Raw genomic sequence first — 11,624 nt, forward strand, 5'->3', positions numbered from 1 at the left:
TTAATCATCTGGTACTGAACAACTAAGGATGATGCTTGGGTTTGTTTTGCTGCAACATGATATTCATCTTGTTTAAAGAAAAAACATGTTGAATCTTTTTAAAAGTTACAAGAGAAAACTAAAAATTTCACACCAGACTCTCAGACTCTGAAATAACCCATCATTACCACTATTACCAACACACCTTCAAAAACATGTTTTCAACTTCCTCTGCCTCTTATGAAACAAAACAGATGAGGAGCAAGTTAGAACAAAGTTAAGCCAAAGTCAGATCAGTTCAGGCCAAGATGTCCACCAAGCTCTGAGCAGTGCTCGGTAGATGGTGGACGGTGGATGGCGGCGATGCATCTGCAGGCCTCCTTGAGAGGCGTGTAGAATTTCGTGGAGGAATGTGAACTGCTCATCCAGATCTGCTCTTTCTGCCTCTCCAAGGAGAAAAAGGCTAATGGGAGGATGAAGGGAAGGAGGAGGGCATTCGGGGAGGGCTTGCATCAGTGGAAGCAAAAGAACATGAGGCGTAAAAAAAAGGCAAAGCCCTTCAACAACACTGTGGGCCTCAGAAACATGTGTTTGACCTCCTCAACAATTTCCAATATAGGTCTCTAGTGAGTGTTTGCAGGCTAGCTACATCTTCTTTAGCTGCTTACTAGTCAAAGCGTACTGAGTCAACAGGCTTTAACTTCCTCTTTCACTCAAATTAACTCATAAATGCTAGGTAGTTGCTGTAACTGGAAACTGTACTTAAATATTTTTTTTACTTTACTTTCTACATTTTCAAGCATACAGTTAAACATTAGCATAACTATCAGCATTACATTTCATCTATGCTTAGCTGAATTTTTTTTACACTGCTGTATATTTTGTGCATCCTGAGTTTTAAAGTGAAACTTTCTCTGTTCACTTTCCTTGTTATAGCCACTTGTTCTACATAATGGAAAATATTTGCCCTCAGTGTTTTGTGGTCATATTCATTTTAACATGACATCAGTGTAAGACTAATTAAAGACATCCTAAACAAAGATTGGTGAACCAATAGTGGGCCACACTTAAAACAGATAATTTTACATTAGGGGTATGAAAAATAATGATACTATTACATCTGATGAGTTAACGCTAGCTAGGTTAAGTAACTCACATTTAAAAGCAATGCTACTTTTTGTACTCAAATAAAGTTTTAAAGGAAGGACTTCCTAGATCTTCTAGAGCTTTTTAATAAAGTATGCATCACAAACACTGTTTACAAGAACTAAAAAGGTCCTTGCAGCACTCTGTTCTTCGATTTAACTCATGAAGTCCCTAAGTATTCACTTAACATCCTGAGAGTTATCACAGGACAGGTGTTTGTTCACCTGACCTTATTTAGGTCTTTTGCTTTTACAGCTTTGTTCCAACAATTTTAACAATTAAAATGCTTTAATCAAATGTTTCACATTCTTTATAACTAGTATTGACATGATTTCTTGAAGAAAATGATTGTCACAGCTTGTCACAGCTTGTCAGAGCAGAAATTTAGCCGTATAATATTTACAGTCATGATCAACAATAAGGAAAAAAACATGAATGAGATGCTCACTAAATTTATTTGACATATTTTTTAATTTGTCATTAATATTCAATATTCGGAAATGGGACTGGGCTCTTATGTGTTAACCTAGCTAAGCTTAAGCAAGTTTTGCAGTTAGTTTTCTACTCAAGTAAAGGTCTAAAGAGAAGACTGGTTTAAAACCTTTACAAATTGGGTATATCTAATTTAGCTAGCCAACGCAATCAAGTAACTTAATATACGTGGTTTAAGTACCGTGTACTTCATCCACCACTGCTTTAAAAAAAAAACACCCAGAGCTCGATGTGGACACGTCTTCCGGAGGAGGCAGAAAGCTGGAGAGGACGAATGAGTAGTGGAGAAGTGGAAAAGTAGAGAAGTGCAAATGGCAATCGTCCTGACAAGGTCAAAACTGAAAGGGAAGCGTGTTCACCAACCACCACTAGCTAATGTTACCCCTCCTCCTCCTCTTCTACCTCCTCCTCCACACACACACGTTGGCTCTGACCAAAGTACGAAGATGTGGATGCTCGAAGTTCTTGGATTCGACGCAAAGTCGACCTGAGAGCGACATAAAGTCGACCTAAAGTCGATTTATGACTACTGGAACTGTGTTGGGTCCGGTTTCGTCGTGTTTTTAACAACAACGTTGCTAAGCTAACTTAGACTGTTTAATTAAGCCTAACTAAACTAACGCCACGCTAACCAGCTAACGTAACTAACTGGTCGTTTAGTTACGTAGTTAACTAGAAAGTAACATAGTTAGCCAAGTTGACACTTCTGCACACCAGCTGGGTTAGGGCTAGTAAACTATCTTAGATTATTTAACTAGTTAAGTTTACCTAGATTGCCTAATATAACGTACTTGGCCGTTAACGTAACGTAACCTAGTTAACTAGCTTAACTAGAGTAAGCTAACCCAACTAGCTCGGTTAACCACTTACCGTAACCTAGGTAACCTAGCTAAGCTAATCTAGTTGATGCTAGCTAAATTAGTTAGCTAACTAAGTAAGTAACTAGGTAATTAGACTATATAACTAGTTAAATAGCCAAAGATAACGTACTTGGTCGTTAACATACCCTAGTTAACTGGCGTTAACTAAGCTAACTACTTAAATAGCCTAAAGATAACGTACTTGTTGGTTAACATAATTTAGTTAATTTGCGTTAACTAAGATAATTTAGTTAATCTAGGTAGCGTAGTTAAGATAATCTAGTTAACGCTAGCTAGTTAGGTTGGTTAGCTAAGTTAATAAGTAAGTGGAGCTCGTGAGGAGGCTAGCTGAACATTCCTACACGCGCTCTGCTGGATGAGAGAATGAAAGTAGGCAACTAACACACACACACACACACACACACACGCGGAAGGGAAAAAAACGTCCAACATCACCTTCACATCTCAGCTAGGCCTCCCCAGCTAACTTTTCCTCAAACTTCCTCCCCACGCTCCTCCAGCTCAAAGTCAACCGTCGAGTCACAGCGGAAAACGCAGCCCAACAAACGTCAACAGGCGCTAATTATCGCCAGAAAACGTAGAACAAAGTTCGCAGACAAACTTTTTTTAAACGTGCAAATGCTACTATTTACTTACGTTTAAAGAGTCGTGTTCCCTCAGGGCCGGGCGGAGAGACAGACAGCACGGTCGGTGGGTGATGATGATGGTGGTGGTTAAGTTAACGCTAGTAGCTACAGGCAAGAGAAGAGAGAGGATGGACTTTGAAGACAGAGAGGGAGAGACAGAGAGAGAGGAGGAGGAGGAGAAGAAGAAGGAGGAGGAGAAAAAAAATGCAAACTTGTTCCGGAGAGCGACCAAAATGGCGTTTCAGAGGATGTGCAAAAAAGTTGCTCAACTAACTCTCCTGCATCCCTCCCTCTCCGAGCCCCCGCCGAGCCGCCCAGAGAGGAACACCGTCGCCCGAGAGGCCGAACACAACTCGGGAAAAGTAGTAGTCTCTAAGCGTCTCCAACTTTTCACTTTCTCCTCTTTTTCCCAGCAGTCAGTCAGTCAGCCTCCCTCCCTTCCTCTCTCTCTTTTTCTCTCTCTCCTCTCCAGCTCGGTACCGAAGCGCTGCTGCTGCTGCTCGCTAAACCTGATAAGCGGACGAGTCACGTGCTCCTTCTAGTCTCCAAGGGGACGTGTGGCAGTGAGGCTGCCTCGAGCGCGAGCCTGGGGGAGCATCTCTCGCAGGGAGGGGTCTGACCAGAGGAGGAGGAGAGGAGGAGAGGAGGAGGAGGAGGGGAGCAACAAACTTCAGCCCAAAAACAGAAAAAAGGAAAAAAGTGGGCTGACCACTCAGAACCGGTTTGCTTGGAAGGTCGATTGTTAGGTAGCTACAGAGAAGAGAAGTGCAACAAGTGTTAGCTATAAAGACAGACAGAAGGGGAGCATGGGAGTCTGAAAAGGGGAGGAGCCAACTTACACTGAAGTTACAGTATATGCAATGCAATAGTAGGTAAATCATTTCAAGTGTAACCCGATCACCAGTCACAGATTACCTTTGCATAAAGAGTCTAAAAAGAGGAGGGGCTAAAGCACATTAGAGGTGTGTATATATACACCATGAAATCCCCCATCCTCATTCATCATCTGTCTACAGGGTTAGGCAGTGCAACAAGTGTTATAAAAAGTAGAAAAAAATAGACATGGGATTGCAAAAGGGGAGGGGACTATATGAATTAGGTTATTCATTCATTAATACACTACACTCTTTACACATTTTTTTATCATTTGTTTTAAGTGGAGTCCAACCAGAGTTATACGGAAGGAGGAGGGGCTAAGGTGTAATAAAGTTAAATATTAGGTTATTCATGAATACTTTACTCAGATTAGTCACAGATTACCTTTCCTTTGGCGTCTAAAATGGTTCTACTATACACTATGTCATTCATTCATTAATACATTACAACATTTACATATTTTTCACCATTTGTTTAAACTGGAGAGCAAAAAGTGTTATGCAGACTCAGGTAGGGGTGTGCCATATCATATCGTATGTAATAATAAAATTACATTTTCATTTTGTTGCAGTAGTGTATTCTTGAAATATATATTTTTTATATATTTTTCAGTGTTTTTTCATATCGCCAAGAGTATCATATGAAAATACCATAAAATATTGTGATATTATTTCAGAGTCATAGACTAGGAAGCATTGAAAAGAGTGATATAAAGAGAGAGAAAGAGAGAGAGAGAGAGATGCATGGGAGCCTAAAAATGGGAGTGGCTAAATATTTATATAAGATTATTAATGCTTTCTTCCCCAATGATCACAAATTTTATTTTCTGTTCACATTATTTGTTTAGAGTGGAGTGCAACAAGTGTCATGTAGAAGAAACAGACATGGCAAAATATAGGAGAGTGTGGCAGTCTAAAAGAGGAGGGGCTTATTTACACTAAAGTTACAGTATATATTTCAGGTGTATCCTGTTAGTCACAGATTACCTTTGCATGAGAGTTTAAAAGGGGAGGGGCTTAGGTAATTCATTCCACCGTATTATATCCATCCATATTTCTATGCATTTGTTTAAAGGGGAAACGCAACAAGTGTTATAAAAAGAGAGGGGATGTTGGAGTTCAAAAGGGGAGGGGCTAACCTACACTAAAGTTATATAGTAGGTCAAATATTGCAAGTGTAACCTGATAGTCAGACTAATTTATTTCCAGTATACACCCTATCCACATTTTTTAATAATTTATTTATAAGGAAGTGCAAGTGTTTTTTCTTTAATGACCAGTTTATGCCCCAGCCTACAGCACATTTTCATTATTTCTTTATGGGGATTAGTTTTACAGAGACAGGGATATGGGGAAAAGCTAAATTACATTGAAGTGATATACTGTATTATAAACTCAGGACCAGTTTATAAAAGTCCAAAAGAGACTAAAGTTATAAAATGCTATATATTATGTTAGGTTACACATGAATATATTGTAATTCAATTATCAGTTATGTGCAACCTAATTGTCATAGATTACCTTTGTATGGAGGTCTGAAAAGAATGTTAGAAAGATATGTTAAAGCTATATGCTATAGATTCATTAGTTAATTAATTCATTATGAATTTACACCATCATTTGTTGAACAGGAAATGCATCAAGTGTAATGAAGAGAGAGAGGGGCATGGGACCTATTCTCATTCTGCAGTCCCGAAAAAAATCCATAAGCATGGAACAGAAGGGGCTACATTATAGTTACATTAAAGCTACATGTTAGGTAATTAATGGTTGTGTAACCTAATAGTCGCATATTATCTTTGTGTGGGGGCTGAAAAAGGAGGGGAGTATGGTATATTCAACTTGTTACTGTATAAACATTTGATTATTAATTCTTGAACTTTTTGCACCATCATTTGTTGAAAGAGAAATGCAACAAGTGTTATAAAGAAAGATTGGTGTGAGAATCCAAAAGGAGAGGAGAGTTATGCATTCATGACCAGTGTATACCTCTACTGCAGTCAAATGTCCATTACTTGTTTAAAGGGGTTTGCAACAAGTGTTATGAAGAGAAATGGACATGGGATTCCCAAAGGGGCTAAATTCCGTGAGAAATATATTAAGTTTTCAAAAAGTTCATTCATTTTTGTGTATCCTAATCATCACATTAGCTACCACATATTGCATTGTTTTATGAAAAGGGGAGGGGCTAAGTTATACTGACGTTATTAATTAGGTTATTAATACAATTTATGTCCCATCCTGCAGCCCATTTTCATTATTTGTTTAATAGGAATGTAGCAAGTGTTATGAAGACAGATGAAATAGAAGTCTAAAAGGGGAGGGGCTAAGCCATTTTGCTCATTTGTTTAAAGGGAACTGCAACAAGTGTTATGACACAATGTAGTTTTGGGGGAAACCAGAGGTCATTGCTTTGCAGAATTTCACAGGATTTCATTTTATATGCATTGCAATTCCACATTGAAGCCCATTTCTTTAAATGGAAGAAAAACTACAACTACAACTATGGCCTACTTGAAACACCCCTTTCACAACATCCTAATCATGGTGGACAGCTGTTGTTGTCATCAATCATTTTGCTTTAAGTAGGCCCCTCCTTATGCTACGACAACAGACCTGACCATCAGAGCATGGACTCAACAAGACCTCTGAATCCATTCTTTGGTAACTGTCGCCAAGACTAGCATTAGATCCTGTAAACTGCGAGTCGAGGCCTCCATGAGCATCAATTAACCTGTTCAACCGGTTCACTGGTCGTTTTTCTTGGACCAGTTTTGTTAGGTACTGACCACTGCTTATAAGAAACATCCCACAAGACCTGCCTGATGTTTTTTAAATGATCTTTCCCAGTCAATCATCTAGAAATCACAATTAGGTTTTTACCAAAGTGGCTTAGATGCTTATGATTGACCATTTTTTTCTGCTTCCAACAAATCAAACTCAAGAACTAACTCTCCATTTGCTGCCTAAAATGTAGATCCCAATCCTTGATAGATTTCATTGTGGATGAAGAAAATCAAGTTTTTAGGGATGCACCAATGTGGGAATTCTTGTATGTTTCATATCATATGAATGTTTATATGTGTATATGTTTTCACTTCACTTTTACTAATGTTATGAATTGCAGCATAAGTTCTGCTAGACCCCAATGCTACATCACCTAATTACCTATCCAATCAGCTGCTCCCTTCTGCCTTTAAATAACAAACACTCATTCAGTACCTTTGCTGCCTTTCAGATGCTGACATCTCGTCTCCCCACCTCCTTACCCTCCTTCCACCGTGTCCAGGTTGGTCCCGTTCGAATGTCCAGGAGGGTTGGCTCTTTCCTGTTTTATGTAAGAGTCAACATTAAATATTTCAACTAACACATTTGCTTCCGAAGTCGTAATAGTTGAAATGCTTGTTTGATGTTTTCGTGCAGTCTGTCCTTTATTATGATCTGTGGACATTTTTTAGGTTTTTGCAAACTGTATATACAGTACAGGCAAAAAGTTTGAACACACCTTCTCATTCAATGCATTTTCTTTATTTTCATGACTTTTTACATTGTATATTCTCACTGAAGGCATCAAAACTATGAATGATCTTTGAGTTTTTTATGTACTTAACAAAAATGACCTGGCCTCCACAGTTACCGGACCTGAACACAATTGAGATGGTTTGGGGTGAGCTGGACCACAGAGTGAAGGCAAGGGGGCAACAAATGCTAAACACCTCTGGGAACTCCTTAAAGACTGTTGGAAAACCATTTCAGGTGACTACCTCTTGAAGCTCAGTAAGAGAATTCCAAGAGTGTGCAAAGCCGTAATCAGAGCAAATGGTGGCTATTTTTAGATATTTCAGATATTTTAGATATTTTTTTGTTAAGTACATAACTGCACATGTGTTCATTCATAGTTTTGATGCCTTCAGTGAGAATCTACAGTGTAAATAGTCATGAAAAATAAAGAAAACGCATTGAAAAAGAAAATGTGTGTTGGAACTTTTGGCCTGTACTGTATATACAAAGTCAGTGCCGTTATGTGTGGTACAGGGGTTCCCAGTCTTTTGCAACCCTCCACCCACAAAACACACCACAAAATGTTCCTTGGCTCCTATAAACCATTTAATATCTAAACAAATACAGTACAACTATTAATGTAATCTAAAAAACAGACAGATAGGTCCAAATTGCCTTTGATCTTTTGTTGCGATGCTAAAACTCATACAATTAGATGTGATCTCATGCAATTAGTGATCCCATCACAAATGATTGCCAGAATGCAGAGCTGTTAACTTGTAGTTTTTAAAATGCATCTCCTGCAAGTTCTTGTGATTGGATTTTTTACATCACTTCCATTGGTGAAGTATTAAGCCCAAATCAAGATGAGATGCCCAGTTTCATTTTCACACCAACCACCAATATCATCTTTATCTAGTGGCTTGCTATTGTAGCATGCTCAGCTAACTTGTGCAGATGGTGTGGTCTAAGCTGGGAAATAGCTTGCTGTTGGTGATGCATTGAAATGCTTTGATGTTCACACTACAATAATAATGTGATCATGTGGTTATTATATGTCTCTGACCTCCATCAAATGTGATTTGAGTGATTGGATTACAAGGAGTCCTTGATATGCACAATATTGCTTTCACACCTATACTTTGTGATGGCCTTTACATACACAGATGGGGCTTATAATGGCAGCCCAACTAGGGACCATAGACTGTTGTCGATGGGTTTCAAGTTTGGCCCCATTCAGAGTAGGCCCTATCAGTGTCAGTGATGATACCAGAAGGGGTTAAACATGCGCTCCTGCTGGATTGTAGACTGCATATGGGACTTAGATGGGATCCATGTGAGATTAAGTTGGGCTGTATTGATGAGGACCTATTTAAGAAGTCCCACTGAGCCCCCATTTCCCACATGAGCACATGATTGTGCACATTAATCCACAGTCTGTGTTTAAAAACGGGTCTTCACCCCCTTTCTTCATAGGTCTTTTCCTTTTCCTGTGCTTCATCTGAGAGAAATTAGCCTTGTTAGCATTAAATGATTAATTCTCAGATGTTTTAGGGTTTCATCACATACTTCTGAACCCAACATAGAGATGCTCTCAATACAGGGAGTTTTTATTTTGTATTTTAGTGAAGGAAGATGCGCTTAGGTACAGTTGAATGATGAATAGCAAACAATGGAATGAATAGTGGAAACAATGAGGCTGCAGCAGGCCCCAGCATGTGGATGAGTGTGAGAGTGAGCGTGAGAGCAGGAGAGCGAGAGAGCAAGTGAGAGAGAGTGTGTGTGTGAGTAAGTGAGAGTAAACTGCCACTAGAGTGCAGTCTCTCCACCAGTGGCTTCCTTACATAACCACACAAACCGACCTTGTATTTGTACACTAAGTAATGTCTCTGACCTACAGTGACCCGAATAATTGCCTCTGGCCTACATAATGTTTTTCATCCTGCGAAAGCATTCAAGTCATCAAATACACTGAGATCAGACGTTATAGTGGGCTTTGCAAACAACACCTGAATAAGCTACATGACAGAAAGAAACCTGGACATGGTTACTGGATATTATGATTGCTGTTTCTTCATTCATGTCCTGTAGCCAAACCAAGCACATCCTAGATATATGTGATGATATCTAAGTGGAAGCAAATGATTACTGTTTCTTTTAAAAGGATTTATGAGTACGAAACTTGTCTTTGTATATGTGCTGTACACATGGGTGTGTGACTGTAAGCTTAGGTATATCTTAGTTAAAAATATGTATGCTATAGTATTTGTTTAAGATGTGAAGTAAAATAGTCAGCAGTGTGGAGGAGATATTTAGATATTGTTGGACAATGCTACCACCCAGTGGCTAAAACGCTGCTGTGATTACAAAGACCAGTTCAGTCCAGCTTTGCTACTCAATTAGTTTCAGCTGCTATACATTATAAAAATTGAAGTTAACTATTATAATCAGTGTTTGGTTGGTTAAAATTATCAACTGTAATCCAAAAAACACGTTTTTTCCTCTCCTTAAAAGAAAATCCAGCAGAACCAAAACAGTGCTGTAAAACTGGGTATTATATGTGTCAAAACTGCTATGTTTCAACTTAAAAGTTTTAGGCTGTGTCTGAAACTAACTAAATTGACACCATGCTGTCTCACCCTGCATTCAAACTAGAAGGTGACAGAGCCTTTCTTTGAGATTTAGCAACAAACAACAAGCAACAAAACAAGTTGAGGTTGTAAAGCTACATTTTAAATGATTGACCCAACAAATTCTTAAGGCCATTCATAGACAAGGAAGTCAGATGTTCCCAGCCTCTGCTCTCCAAACTTTTTGTTTCTAACAGCATTTTGTTCCTCTTTTTTTAGTACAAATACTTTGCTCTCTTACTCAAGTAGAAATTTTGGTAATCTATACTTTATTGGAGTAATTATTTTTTCGCCAATTATCTGAAATTTCTACTCCTTATATTTAAAAATTTCATTTTAGCTTGTTTTCATTCCGGCTTGTTCACTCCCTCCAGATACAGTGATTTTGATTGTGGTTGGATATGAAATATAAACATATATATATATATATATATATATATATATATATATATATATATATATATATATATATATATATATATATATATATATATGATACCTTAATGGCATTTTTAAACCCTAGTATCCACTTCTGTCTGAGTAATGAATGTGAATATTTTCAACATCTTTGTTTCTGCAAGTGTGTTTTAAGCATGGAAAAGATGCTCACAAAGACCTTTTTGTCTTTTCTTGTTTTCTATTATTTGCATTTTATCAAATACAATGACAATTTGTAGAAACATTAAGGGTGAAAGAAAGTAGCAGATATTGTTGGTGTTTCATTTCAGACACAGGGCTTGGTAAAGCTGGTGAAATGGTAAAATACAACAATAGCTTTGGGAAAAAATGTGCTCTGTTCCAAAGCCTAGGTAGCAACTGAGGTAGGCTGCATTTCTTAGCCACTACCTCACAGAAGACTGTTCCAAAATGAAGCACCCTTACTATATAAATAAGAAACAAAAATGGTGGAATGCAAAGCTGGGGCAGTTTATTAACATGAAAAAAGGGTAGAATATGGGCCAGTTTAATATAATAATTTTCATCTTGCTTGTTTGTCTCAGCATGGGCGTGGTAGTGGGGGAAAAGTGGACCTAACTACCCAGGGCCCGAGTACGGAGAGGGGCCCATTAAAATCCTGATTTTTGTCTCTCTTGTTCCTTGTGTACTGGCATGGATAGGGGCCAACTGACATTGTCAGTGTACAGGACCCAGAATTTGTTGCCACGCCCCTGCTCCTCTCTCCCTGGCTCCTCCTCCTTCGTGCTTCTCTCCAGTGTGTTTGTCTCGCTTCCCATGATAGCTTGCCTGTTGTCTTCCTCGCTTACGCTTTGCGTGATCTCTGTTTCCACCCGTTTTCGCTTGACACCGTGTTTGTTTCCCACCAGTTTTCGTTTTCCACCCTTTTTCATTTACCGCCCGTTTTCATTTTCCTCCTGTTTTCGTTATCCACCTGTTTTCGTTTTCCACCTGTTTTCATTTACGGCCGTTTTCATTTCCCACCCGTTTTCATTTACCGCCCGTTTTCGTTTCCCACCCGTTTTTATTTTCCGCTCG

General features: G+C 38.7%; 1 protein-coding gene across 2 annotated transcripts in view; it reads right to left on the reverse strand.

Moving 5' to 3' along the window:
* rreb1b (ras responsive element binding protein 1b) overlaps nt 1-3,873 on the reverse strand; it is a 59,093-nt gene extending 55,220 nt beyond the window's left edge. Inside the window, exon 1 of one of the 2 annotated variants that reach the window (XM_015602099.3) lies at nt 3,135-3,873. The gene's annotated coding sequence lies outside the window, so the exon portion shown is untranslated. The remainder of the gene's footprint in view (nt 1-3,134) is intronic. The other variant, XM_049478537.1, reaches the window with a different exon arrangement.
* Nucleotides 3,874-11,624: the final 7,751 nt, after the last annotated feature.

Source organism: Astyanax mexicanus, chromosome 4 (assembly GCF_023375975.1).
Source record: "Astyanax mexicanus isolate ESR-SI-001 chromosome 4, AstMex3_surface, whole genome shotgun sequence".
NCBI lineage: Eukaryota > Metazoa > Chordata > Actinopteri > Characiformes > Acestrorhamphidae > Astyanax > Astyanax mexicanus.